The following is a 13,867-nucleotide window of genomic DNA, read 5'->3' as shown; positions in this document are numbered from 1 at the left end:
CCACCTCGTGGACCATAATCCTCTAATCACAGTTTTTAAACCGTGGCTCCCATCCTTGATGGTGCATGCTTTAAAATGGACGTGCAGAAGCAGACTCTCAATGAATGTTTGTTTTGGTCATCATTGGGAGTGAGGAAGGAGAGGACTTTCATTCTACCTGAGGGAAAAACAAATATATTAATTCATTAAAAATGCTTTAATGGGGTGCTGGTGGCCTAGTGGTTAGTGTGCGTGTCCCATGTAGGGAGACTGTAGCCCTCCAAGTGGGTGGCTCGGGTTTAAATCCGACCTGTGGCTCCTTTCCTGCATGCCATTCCCCATTCTCTCTCTCCTTTATTTCTGACTCTATCTACTGTCCCGTCTCTAAATAACGGAACAAAAAGCCCAAAAATAAATCTTTCCTCAGATTTGTCTCTTTTTAAGGTTTGGCCTATTATTTTGACTTTGTCTCAGAATATTTAGCTTCTTTCTAGTAGGGCTGTTTTTGCTTTGAAGTCATAAAGTCCATCACACTGTCGGCTGGTTCTGTGTCAGGCAAGTTAAGTTCTGCCATGGTCGGGGAAATAGGGCGCAGGGAAGGACCCAAATGCAGAAAAAAATGGACTCACAGCTGCAATAAAATGATTCTTTTCCACATTTTACAGCCTTCAGGCAGGTCAGGGTTCAAATACAAACACTTCAAAAGAAAAAACACAAGATAGAACCAAAGCACACAATGATCATGAAGTAGTAAGAAAACTAAATGAAGCTGATGAGGAAAATGAAGACAGGTGAGTAGAGTAGAGGGGAAGGTCTGGGCTATTGAACCCTAGAAGAGAAGGAGGTGAATTCTGAGGACCTCTGGTGGAGAAGTAGGAGAAACAGGAGAAAAGTACGAGTCCTGGGAGAGGTGAACATGGACTGAAGACTGAGAGTGATGTAAATGGCTGAGGATGAAAGAGTGAGCCTACAGAAAAGCAGAACAGAGCTCTTTGTCAATTTCAGATCTCACCTTCCATCAGCAGGACGTCCATCTTTAAAGCCAATAGGGTGACCCATAGACCGGTCACTCTTCATGGACACACAGCTGGGTCCAGGAGAGTCTGGTCTCTGTTCCTGCATCCTGATACAAACAAACAACATTATTAGTTACTGTGAGCAGCAGATGAGACAGTGATGATGATGATGATGATGATGATGATGATGATGATGAAGGTGGAGTGATGTGAGTGTTGAGCTGTGACATGGAGAAGAGTCATGGACAGTTAGAGATCCTCACCTCAGAGCTTCATGTTCCTCACACAGAGAGGTTTTAGAGGGAGGGACTCCCTCCTCTGTGTCCTCACACTGATCCATAGCAGAGCGCCCCCTGCTGGGAGAGCTGCACTCTGTCACTACAACAACACTGATGGAGTTCAGCTGCTGAAGTCACATCCAGTCAAAGATCTTCAGCTGTGGAGAAAACAAAGATATGAAGCTGCTGATTCACCTTCATCATCATCATCATCATCATCACCTCACTGTCAGTCTACAAACATCACATCTACCTGGTTCACCTTCAAAAAGGGAAAGCAGCACCAGCAAAACCATGGTTATCTTATGGTCCAGCGTGATTTCTGGGCGCTCTTCTTTGTTGCTGCAAGACACATTTTTCTAGCAGTTTTTGGGTACGCATAAAAGTTTAAACATTTTCAACTTTTTTGATCAAGAAGCAGAGTCGCAGCGATCGTCAATGTCACTCAAAGTAGCCAATCAAATCAAGTAGGTTTGACCTCAGCTTTTTATGACATTTTCCCCTCCTCCTCTTGGAGCAAACATATTTCATTTGGTCGCTCGTATGCACACACAGCCCTGCTCCACAGGCGCTCCCAGCTGTTCTTTCCTCAGCTGTGTTCAGGTGTTTTTTTGAGGCGAGTTGCGTCTCTGTGTGATCGGGTCCTAAGGGGGCCCCATCTGACAGCACTCACTCTCATCGCTCTGCTAAGAGTCACATGATTTATTCCTGTGAAATGAATTATCCGTCTGAGAGTGAAAACAGAGGAGCAGTGGTGGAGCAGACAGTGAAGATGAAATGTAACAGTAAATGACCGAATGCTGCGAGTCTAGTCTTAACTATCGGGGAGAGATGTTCTTTATGTTGGAAATAATACTTCTGTGAACTTTGAAGATAAATGTTTATACAGAGCATTTTTTTGTAGGTGTCAGATTATTGATCACATATTGGTGATGAATGGTTGGAGGACCCCCCTGTGAAGGGGCCCAACAGACTGAAGAATCCCCATTGGTTAGATCAATCTGACACAGCTATCTGACTGGAAGGAGACATTCAATAAGAGCTGATCATAGAGAATAACTACAGCAGACAGAGTTTGTCTTTATAAATCTATCTACTAGAATCACACACTGTGATTTCACTGCAGTAATTCTACTTATAGAGCTGCATAATAAGGTCTCTGGTCTGTGCTGATCTCTGCTGTGGGTGCAGAGGAGTGTTTGTGTTGCTTGGCAACCGTCCAGTTTCAGAGAAGTTGTGGAACCAGTTGAGCTGATGGAGTGATTATTTTTAGTCCTAACTGATGAGGACAGACTCCACGCCCTCCCTCTGCTGTGTAAAACTGTACTGTTAGCATGTTAGCATAGCCTGCATGCTAACTGAGAGTCATTGTGTTCCCTGCACTTCTACTACAGTCAGAGCAGCTAATGAACCTGGTGGCTAACTGTTAGCTTACAGCTCTTTTGACACTTAAATCAAACAGAGAGTCTTAAAAAACAGTGAAAAGTGTCTCTTACCTTCAACACAGAGAACAGATCTGCGTCAGAACGAGACAGAGTCAGAGTCCTACTGAGACCAGGAAATACCACAGCTGGTTCATCAACATACCAACAGGTGATCAAAGGGCACACCCTCCATTTCTCCCTGAAGGAAGTTTGAGTTCATTATTTTAAGATTCATGAGAAGAAATAAAAGTGTGTGTGTGATCAGAAGCAGCAGAGATCATCTTCATGTTGAAACCTCAGCTGTCAATCAAGAGAAGAACTTTCAGACTGTCATAAAAAAAGACAAAAACTTGAGTTATTATTGACCATCGTCCTTTTGAAATGATCTTCAGTGATCGATAAACTTCTTTGTTTAACATGTTTTATTTAATTGTCTAAAAACTGTCGACAGTTTCACAGTGAATGATCATTTACATCGTTAGTCAATCAATGGGACGCTCTTTGAAATGAATGAAAATCTAAATGTACCTGGTTCATCTGAATCTACAGAGTAACTATCAAAGCAGATTTCAAGTGTCAGTCACAGCCAATCGAAATCTGTTCGTATTCACACCTGACACAGGTATGACTGCACTAAAAAAGGGACTACTACAGGTGATGTACAGTACCTGTGTGTCAGTGCTGAAGCTCCCCCTGCTGACAAACTACAATAACTAACTTCCTGTTTCCAACACCTGCATACTAGGATGTAAAGATTAATCGTGAGGCAGTTAAAAATTGATTCAAAGGTGTCAAGGTTCACTTTGATACTCTGAAAAACTGAATCGCAGTACTTTTTTTAAACAGTAGAGGGCGCCATCTATTCATGCTTCTCTTGTTTGACTTCCTATGTCACTCGCTTGAGCCTCAACACCTGAAGAGCAGAGGAGGTTGGTTGTTACCTGGTTGTAACAAGCAGTCTTTATCATGGCAGCTGCAGTGCAAGATGTTGAAATTCACAGCTTCAGTCCACCTTAGTTTGCATATTTCCTTGGTCCTTAGTTTGTAATTCTTTTGAAACCACGTCTCTGCCTCATCAGTGTTCGAATCTGTGTGTCTTAATTATTTACATTTGGAGTTTTAAGTTCTGTATTTCCTGAGGTGCAAGCCCCCAGGTGGCGTTGTCGGTTATTATTTGACATAAGATATTACCATTCACCAACCCTTGCCACACTTACATTGGGAGGAGTCATTAAACAAAACTGCAACTCCTCCTCCTCTCTTATGCACTCTGGCCTCGCTTACAAAACTGAAGTTGGGAGGGGTTGACTCGATAAGAACAGCTGCACTGTTATTTTTGTCTAACCAAGAGAGCTGTGTCAGAACGGGCAATGGTGGGCGCCGTCGGGTGTTCATGAAAGAGAATAAGGGAGAAGGGCGGGGGGTACTTTTTAATCCAGCATTGACCAGCTCCTTCATCTGGTCAGTGAACTCCAGGTGGGGGGAGGAGAATTCAAAGGTGTTGGTGTTGGTGAGGGGGTCGAAGGTCGATGGAGACCCCTCCTCTTGGTTCCGATGTCTCTCCTCTTTAGGTCTCTCCTCAGATACTGGCAGATGTGATTCTTGACGAAGGTTTTCATCCCGCTGTGTTTTGTCTTTCTTGAAAGCTGTTTTCTTTTGTCTCATGTCCTTGGCGACAAGAGAGAACTGATGGTTGAGGCAGGAAGTAAAATAGGTTAGAGGTGAACAGTTTCACCCCTGACATGTTCAGGCAAAATCCATCTGCCTTAAAAAGATGTCTGTGTTCCCAGAAAATGTTAAAATTGTTAATAAAATTCACTGAATGGGCATTACATGCAGTTGTAAGCCAGTTATTCAGTGCCAACAACCTGCTGAATCTCTCCTCTGCTCTTCTGACTGGTGGTATGGGGCCACTGATAAACACATCCACATCCAAGGGGCTGACCATCCTCAGCAGACCAGTGAAGTCCTGTTTCAAGACTTCAGATTGTTGTTTTGTGACGTCATTTGACCCAATGTGTAGTATGACAGTCTTCACAGTCGGGTGTTCAGCCACAATATGCAGGATCCTTTCTGTTAAATCAGAGACCATATCTCTGGGAAAACACAGTACTTCTGTGTTTTTACCGCACATCCTTTGTACATCTTTAACAGCAGAGTCACCCACAATCAGAGTCTCAAGCCCAGGCTTTAGCTTTCCCTGTAGCCGTTTACTTTTTGATATGTTTTCAGTCCTTACCCTGATGTCTGAGGATGGAGAACCAGATGAAGATCCAGTGCTCTGCAACAGAGGGGAATATCTGTTCTATAGTTCCACATTAGGTTGTAGGGGAGGCTTGTTGCTAACCCTCCCTTTCACAGCTGTCCACGGCTGTGTCCTTCAAGATACCGGGGTTGAAGGGGCACTTTGCAGGGGAGGTACTGCAGGCCAGCCGGTCTCATCACATATCTCAGCTCACTGTGCTCTGCCTGTTAACCGTCCTCCCATTTCCCAGAGAAATGTATTAGACAACACAGAGCCCACCTTTGTCATTGTAGAGGTCTCTGTTCTCTTTTGCCGTGTGTTAGCTTGCTCTTGTCCACTATTCTGAGTTAGTGGTAATGTGGTGTCATTCCTGCACAGTCCGTTCACTTCCACATTCACTTCTAGGGGATAAATCTTTGTCTCCAGCACTACAATTTTCTGAAGAAGTGTGTGGTAGTCATCTGTGGAGAAGGGAGGCATGTCGTTGCTGATTAGCTTTAGCTGTATGCTGCATTTCAAAGTACTGTGGTACAGGCTTATGCTCTTGTTAGGCCACAGTCATGTAGCGATGCATAGGTAAAGAAATCTTAGAAATATGGCTGAAGACCTCCTATATCTTTAAAAAAAAATACAGTCCTGATGATTTTTAAATGTCCAGGACCAGCCGTCCATTAATTTAGGTTCAGACAAAAGAGGATATCAACAATACAATGTAAGCAAAGCAGAGAGCAAGAGGAAAAGAGTCTGCACTGTAAGAAAGCAGGAAGTAAAGACCTCAGTGGAAAGAAAACGTACCTGCCCTCTGCAGCTTGATTTCAGGTGTTAAAATCACATCCAGCAGTTTTCTTGGCCGGAGGAGCTCCTCTTTGTATCCACATGTTGTTGTTTGTCCTGATATATCTCTGATAACTGCAGCGAGCAGCCGTCGTCTGAATAAATCTTTAAGTTCCTGAAACTCGGACATCTGACACTCATCCAAGAGTCACAGGAAGAAAACTCAACTCATTGCTGATGATACTCTTCTTTAATTGGCAGGTGGCAACTAGCTTTAAGGTGCATTAGCGCCATCTACTATGCTGGAGTGTGGGCCAGGATACCTATAACTATTAAAAGAAAAAATAATAATAATAAAGAAAGAAAAGTAAATGAATTAATTAAATTATCTTAACTAGTCCAGTTTCTTTTAAAAATGTAAACAAAGCTTTATATTTTCCTTCCTCATTATTCAACACATTTTTAAGTCAATGTTACAATGCCCCATCATCAGCAAATAGTGATTGTCCAGTATCAGAAACCATTCCAGAAAACACATCATTAATCATTATTGAGAAGAGTGGGCTTATAACGTTCCCCTGAGGAGCTCCGTTATCTACCTTATATCTAGTTGATATAGCCACCCCCATCTTGACTTGAATATATCTATCAAATAAAAAATCTTTAATCCAGTTTACACTTTTACTTGTTATTCCCATTTTGTGCAATTTGATAATTAATCCCTCTTTCCAAACCTCGTCATAGTCTTTTTGGACATCAAAAACACTTCCATTACCGACTCTTTATTAACCTGAGCTTTCCTTATTTCTGTCTCTAAACATACAACTGGATCCATTGTTCCCATCCCTTTCCTAAACCCACTCTGATATGATGAACGTAATCCTCTGGTTTCGATGAAATATGTCATTCTTTCCATGATTTTCCCGACATGGGTCCTCTCCTGCTTGAGCTGCTTTACAGTTTTTCCAAATGCTTATTCTGCCATTTTGAGCAGGTGTAGTTAATGTAGTCAATTTATTTCAGTTTAGCTTTAAGTAAAGTTTTCCTCCAGTCTTTCCAACAGTCTTCTTTTTGACTTTGAAAAGGCCATTGATCCTTTTATCATCACTGTCACAGGTTGGTTTACAACTGTCAGGTCATTCTGTGTGTTTTTTAATTCAGTGCTTCCTCGACTTAAATAGGGCTTGAAGATAACAGAGGACACGCTTTGCAATTCAGCTGCTTTCTTTAGATATTTTTCCAATGTATGTATTGTCACATCTTAAACAATCCCTCAGGAGATTATCAGGTTGTAAACCTTCAAACATAAAAGGACATGAACATGTTAATCAACGAAAGTCTTTTAAGAACATAAACATGCTAAATCAAATCAGTCTCAAATTTTGACACATTAACCATGCATCTTGTATCATCCTTACCTTCCTTTTTCCCATTTTAACACCAAACAAAACAAATCAGAATTGAAGTTAATATAACCATTAAATGAATCTGAATTTTAGTATCTATTCAGTTCTTTATCTTTTGTTTACAATTTAAACAAACCAGTTAAATGTGTTCAATATTAATTATTATTTACCCTTCTAATTTAATTGTTTCCTGTGAACACTACACTATAAAACCAGAATGCAGAGTGCATCACTATGAAATAAACAGCCTACATTAAATACATGTCACCATTCAAACATTCTGAACAGATAATTACCAAAGAACACAGCACACTTACCAAAGGTATCTCTGCTGTCTTCCTTTCATTGAATTCAGCCTGAAAGTGTCTCAGCCTCTCACCTCACTCCTGCTCTCACACACACCGCTGACACTCCTGTCTGTCAGTTAGAGCCACTCAGCAGGTTTACACACCTGGCTCACAAAGGTTACCTGATTTCCTGACCTGCTCAGTGCTGCTCTCCAGTGTTCAATACAAACGTTAAATAAAGGCTGACAACAGAGATAACCTGATAAGTAATAATAAAGCTGATTAACCTTTAAACACAAAGTAAATAAAAGCATATAAATATTTAAATGTTCTGTTTGTCCTTAGATTTTAACAAAACAAAGACTGATTTAAAAAAATCCCCCAGACACCAAACATTTGTTATATGGAAAATAACTTGTTTTTTGTGTGTTTTTTTCATTAAGAATATTATCATCATGTAATCAAACTGTCATTTAAAGGGTTTAAATCCTGATAATTATTCAATATTTGATCGTTTTGATCAGGACTGAAGTTGATCAAAAGATTTAACCCAAAAAGCAGAAAAAAAATTAATCTGTATTATTTTTATAGCAGTTTTTGGAAGTGAACATTTTTGTCCTTAATGACTCAAGAGGGTAGTACATTTTAAATCTGATGCTACACAAAAACTAATAATGCATCAAAGTCAGTATTTTGTATAATTTTTGACATATCCAAGACTGATTTAAAAAAAAATCCCCCAGACACCAAATATTTGTTATATGGAAAATAACTTTTTTTTTCATAAATAACAACAGTGATCAAGTAATCAAATTGGCATCTAAAGGCTTAAAATCCTCAAAATGATTGAATGTTTGGTAGTTTTGAGCAGGGCGGAAGTTGTTTAAGAGATTTATGCAGAAAAAAAGCTTCACGCTGTTATCAGCTGCAACATGATACAATGTTTGCCCCACACACACACACACACACACACAGTGGCTCAGGCTCAGGGCTCAGTGTGCATGTGTGTGTGTGTGTGGGGGGAGCGAGTGAGGAGAGAGAGTACGAGGTGAGAGCAGTGGGCGCGCACTGTAGCTGTTCCCACTCAACGTTCTTGAAGCCAAAATACGCCGCTTAGGGGCGCTTCCATCTTGCGATTTTGACGTCATTTGGAGCCAGAGTCTGCGCAGTAGGGTCCGGGGGGAGGAGCCCTGGTAACACGCCCCGCCCACTTAGCGTACTGCCCTGATGACTTACGCAGCCCAGCTACGCTGAAAGCGCTCTGCCGGTCTATGATGAAGAAATGTGTAAGTACAACAAACCGCCGTATTCAGAGTCTAATATTTAAACACTGTGTTTTAAAAAATCCAGTTATTTTGATCATTATTGAAAATATGTGGGCTGCTGGGTCCTCTGGTTTTAACGAAATCATTCTATATTTAAGCTATATTTAAGCTAGGTTAGCACCACAGACCGTAGACTACAGGTGGTAAGATATGTTGTATTCTGTTAGAAACTGATAGTCTGCAATGTGATTCATGTCTGCTTTTCTAATATATTTAAATGAACAGTAAATCAATTGTTTTTTGTGTCTTCATTTAGGCAAAGAAGAGATAAAAGCTGGTCTGACATCTTCCACAGAAGTGAAGTTTAAGTTAAAATCATCTGTTAAAAGTTTATATCCTGTGATTTTTATTTAAGTTTCATTAGAGGATTGTCAAAACAAGATGTTGTTAACAATACAGTCTTCTAAAAATAAAAATCACACTGAGTCATACACCAGATAAATATTAAATAGAAAGGTGATGTTTTCTTTTCCATTTTACAATCAACAGAACCTAAAAATGACTCATTTCAACCTTCATCTGCACACCTGTTACAGAGGTCAGGCTGGGGTCTCTTAGTTTGAAGGAACCTCCTCCTTTTATCACCTGTGCCAGATGCCCTGCTCATCCACTGTGGTAGAAATGACCTTACACCAGCAGCTCTCCCAGATGAAGAGTCCTCTCTGCCATCACCTAGAGGAGCTGATCGACGTCTGAAGAAGGTGGACAGAGTCTGGAGCTTTGTGACAGTGAACAGTGAGAAGGCTACCATAGTCATCCTCAGATAAAACACAGAGATCCAGGTCAATATTTAATTTATTTTTCTTTACATGATGTTGCCCTGTGTTTGAAAGGCCAGATGCTGGAGGGTTGTGTTGGATTTGCTTTTCCATCATATTTTAACAGTCAAACAATCATCCAGGATCTCTTTACTTTATTTGATTTTTGTTTGGATTTCTTTGTTAAATTATGTTTTATACTTTCTCCTATGTCCCAGCAGTTTGACCTGATGGTCTCCCTTACTTCCACATGGTTAATGAAGCCAGGGGTTGTTTATTGAAGATTTCTTTTCATAAAATGTTTAAATAAACTTTTTTAAAATCTGATATGACTGTTTCTGATTAACTGGAGTACAACAAAGTGTTGGTCACAGTAAAATCATTTAGCAGTTAAGTTTATAGTTCACATTTGAAAAGGCTTTGAACTGACATTAATTTCTTCTTGACCAACAACAGCAAAGCTAACAGACGAGCTCAGCTTGTCACAGCCGGGCTCGTCTGAGATAAATGGCCTTCAAACTTATTTAATATTAAACATTTAAAGCCAATAAGCATAGCAAGATACATATGAGATTCCATTTCCATTTATTCAATCACAGACTTGTCAAACAGTCTGGCATGTTGTGCTGCTGTTTTCAAGAGTTAATAACTGAAGAGAAGAAGACCATCGAGAGAGGACAGGAAACGCTCAGGGGACGAGTCCTCCATGTTGTCAGGGGACGAGTCCTCCATGTTGTCAGGGGACGAGTCCTCCATGTTGTCAGGGGACGAGTCCTCCATGTTGTCAGGGGACGAGTCCTCCATGTTGTCAGGGGTTGCTGATGGATCTGAATCTGAGAGCATCTTCTGTAATAAAGAAAAACAATCACAGAGTTAAATGTAAAGTATAATGAATTTTACTGTGATGTTTCTGCCTCAGACCTGAAATCAGATCTGTCCTCAGGTTCTGCTAAACTTCAGGTTCTAAAGGTTGTTTTTAAGACAGGAGAACTATTTAAGAGAAAAAACAAAATATATAATAAGACATGATGAATTCAATAATATGATCAGCTTTATGAATTTATGTTTAAAGACAAAAGTGTTCCTGCCACTTTCTATTGAAGATTATTGTAAACTGTCATCACATGGGCCAGCCTGATAAATTAAACTAATGTTAAATATTCTCATATAATCAGAAAGCCAATTTGTGTGCAGAACCTCACCGGAGCTGGAATCAGAGTCTGGACTGCTGTTTCCTTTGAGCATTGATTTCCTTGAAGACAGAAAGAAGAACAATTTAAACATGAACTTCTTGCAGAACCATAGAGGCTGTTAAAATCTTCTGCTAGTCTTCCTTACATCTTAAGAAGGATTATAAATTGTTACTAAAATTACTTTGATGCAGATAGCGGTTACAATAACACGGTCCAATCATATGAGAGATCATTTTACCTTTGAGTCCTCTGTGAAGGTGTTCTCTTCAGAATCAGCGCTGCAAAAACAAGATGATGGCGTCCACCTTCACAACCTGCTGCTTCAGTCTGGCTGCATCATGGTCACCTACAGGAACACCACAGAAATACAATCAAAGTACTTCACTTTATTTATCAGAGGATGTACTGTATGCAAAGTAAAATCTTTTTAGCTGTAATTCCTCAAAAAGATTTGAGACTGCTTTGTTATTTGAGAGCACAGATTGTTTCTTTTCCCTTCTCTCTGTTTGCCTGTACATGACCTTTTAGTGCTGTAGAAGATGCTACAGTAAATCCTGGATCAGCTGTGTGGATGGTGTGACTGTGTGCTGTGTCTCGTTCTCTCCATTAGACGCCTGTGAGCTGGAACTGGACACAAACACAGTGAACAGAGACCTCAAACTGTCTGACAACAACAGGAAGGTGACATGTGTGAAGGAGCTTCAGTCATATCCTGATCATCCAGACAGATTTGATAACTGGTCTCAGCTGCTGTGTAGGACTGGTCTGACTGGTCGCTGTGAAGTCTTCTGCTCTGAAGGTTACTCTGTCAGACACAATAACAGAAGAACAGAGATCTTCTCCTCCTCCTCCTCCTCTTCCTCCTCCTCCTCCTCCTCCTCCTCCTCTGTCTCTCACAGAGTAGCAGTGTATGTGGACTGTCCTGCTGGCTCTCTGTCCTTCTACAGAGTCTCCTCTGACACACTGATCCACCTCCACACCTTCAACACCACATTCACTGAACCTCTCTATCCTGGGTTTGGGTTCTGGTCTCCTGGTTCTTCAGTGTCTCTGTGTCGTCTGTCAAAAATATAAAAATAGGACAGATTAATTTTTTTGTTCCTTTTTTCTGCATAAATCTCTTAAACAACTTCCGCCCTGCTCAAAACTACCAAACATTCAATCATTTTGAGGATTTTAAACCTTTAGTTGCCAATTTTATTACTTAATGTCACTGTTATTATTTATGAAAAAAATAAAAAAAAAACGAGTTATTTTCCATCTAACAAATGTTTGGTGTCTGGGGGATTTTTTTTAAATCAGTCTTTGTTTTGTTAAAATCTAAGGACAAACAGAAAATTTAAATATTAATATGCTTTTATTTACTTTGTGTTTAAAGGTTAATCAGCTTTATTATTACTTATCAGGTTATCTCTGTTGTCAGCCTTTATTTAAAGTTTGTATTGAACACTGGAGAGCAGCACTGAGCAGGTCAGGAAATCAGGTAACCTTTGTGAGCCAGGTGTGTAAACCTGCTGAGTGGCTCTAACTGACAGACAGGAGTGTCAGCGGTGTGTGTGAGAGCAGGAGTGAGGTGAGAGGCTGAGACACTTTCAGGATGAATTCAATGAAAGGAAGACAGCAGAGATACCTTTGGTAAGTGTGCTGTGTTCTTTGGTAATTATCTGTTCAGAATGTTTGAATGGTGACATGTATTTAATGTAGGCTGTTTATTTCATAGTGATGCACTCTGCATTCTGGTTTTATGGTGTAGTGTTCACAGGAAACAATTACATTAGAAGGGTAAATAATAATTAATATTGAACACATTTAACTGGTTTGTTTAAATTGTAAACAAAAGATAAAGAACTGAATAGATACTAAAATTCAGATTCATTTAATGGTGATATTAACTTAAATTCTGATTTGTGTTGTTTGGTGTTAAAATGAGAAAAAGGAAGGTAAGGATGCTAAAAGATGCATGGTTAACATTGTATAAGTGGAAAACTGCTTCCCCAGATTACTTTACAATTATAATAGGAATGTATATGGGAAGAATTTTGTTCATAGATATTTTCCTTGCTTTTCAGAACCACACACAATAAACAGTTGTAACCTCGCTGCATTAAAGTCTCCTCTTTGAACTCTTTTACTATCATGGCCTAACCCAAACCAATGTGTTCAGTCTTTTAGAATAAGGGTCTGCTTGGAGGTGAAATATTGATAAATGAAAGCAGTTACTTTTATTGAAATAAGAAAAGTTTTAAGATTGATGACGAGTCAGGTTACCGTGGGAATTGGATAGCGCCAAGACCAATCGAAGAATCATTTTCCTCTTAGCTGAAAATGTATAAAAAGCAGTGAAGCAGCAAAAAGGAAGCCAAAGAGAGAAATGATAACAGAACAAATAAACACACCATTGAAGTGTTTTTTTCCATATACCATTTAGTTACACACACTGAAGGCTATAATGCATCTTTATCGTTTCTTCTAACAATATGTTGAGTAAATCCAGAATGCCAGATGACATCTACAGGTGTTATCATTCAGTTTGTGATTTTCTTTATTTTGTATTCTGACTGCAGGATTCTTATTAAGGCTTACAGGTTTTCAGTGAAATCGACATCGACCTGACCTGACTGTGGTCGCTCTGCATCAGGATCTGCTGAACTCCTTTTCTTTACCAAAGACACTTTAGACACTCGACACAAAATAACACAAGTAGATGAAAGTCTTTCTCACTCTACATCAGTTTATTTATTACAAGGTTACACATGAGCTGTCTGAAGAACTTGTGCTACCCAACACAGAGACCTCCAAGGAAACAGAGTGACAGAAAGAAGAGAAGATATCAGGAGAGAAGAAGGATCCTTACACTGTAACTGTTTCATATAAACCCTTTCAATTCAAACGTCATAGCTGCTCCCAACTTACTGGTTCATATGTCAGCAACAAAACATCAATGTGAAAAAAGTAGAGACAGATTTCTGTCAATAGAATTGTCTTATATCCCTTTATAACTGCACTTAAACATCTGTTAGTCAATACATACTTATGAATACAAATTAGTGATGTTGTTAACTTGGATTCCTCTGGATCAGTTTTACCATTGCACAGGATTAACATTTCTCTCCAGTGTGGACTAACATGAGTCTGGTCAGATTTCCTCTTTGGGAAAAACCTTTACTGCAAACAGAGCAGCT

At 39.8% G+C, this 13,867-nt stretch overlaps 1 protein-coding gene and 2 long non-coding RNA genes across 3 annotated transcripts in view; all 3 read right to left on the bottom strand.

Moving 5' to 3' along the window:
* The window catches only part of LOC136181107 (NLR family CARD domain-containing protein 3-like), a 432,016-nt gene that overhangs the window by 45,809 nt on the left and 372,340 nt on the right, over nt 1-13,867 (bottom strand). The gene's annotated exons all lie outside the window — the stretch shown is intronic.
* LOC136181243 (uncharacterized) lies at nt 538-2,816 on the bottom strand. Its single transcript, XR_010667601.1, has 3 exons — nt 2,770-2,816; nt 1,259-1,431; nt 538-1,102 (listed from the first exon to the last, which is right to left on the bottom strand). It is a non-coding gene; the product is annotated as an uncharacterized lncRNA (long non-coding RNA).
* LOC136181232 (uncharacterized) lies at nt 9,512-11,249 on the bottom strand. The gene is made up of 3 exons (XR_010667592.1): nt 10,924-11,249; nt 10,695-10,744; nt 9,512-10,338 (listed from the first exon to the last, which is right to left on the bottom strand). It is a non-coding gene; the product is annotated as an uncharacterized lncRNA (long non-coding RNA).

The sequence above is a fragment of the Labrus bergylta genome, chromosome 2, assembly GCF_963930695.1.
Source record: "Labrus bergylta chromosome 2, fLabBer1.1, whole genome shotgun sequence".
Lineage (NCBI taxonomy): Eukaryota > Metazoa > Chordata > Actinopteri > Labriformes > Labridae > Labrus > Labrus bergylta.
Note: the sequence above shows the minus strand (reverse complement) of the source record. Positions and strands in the feature narration are given on the sequence as shown.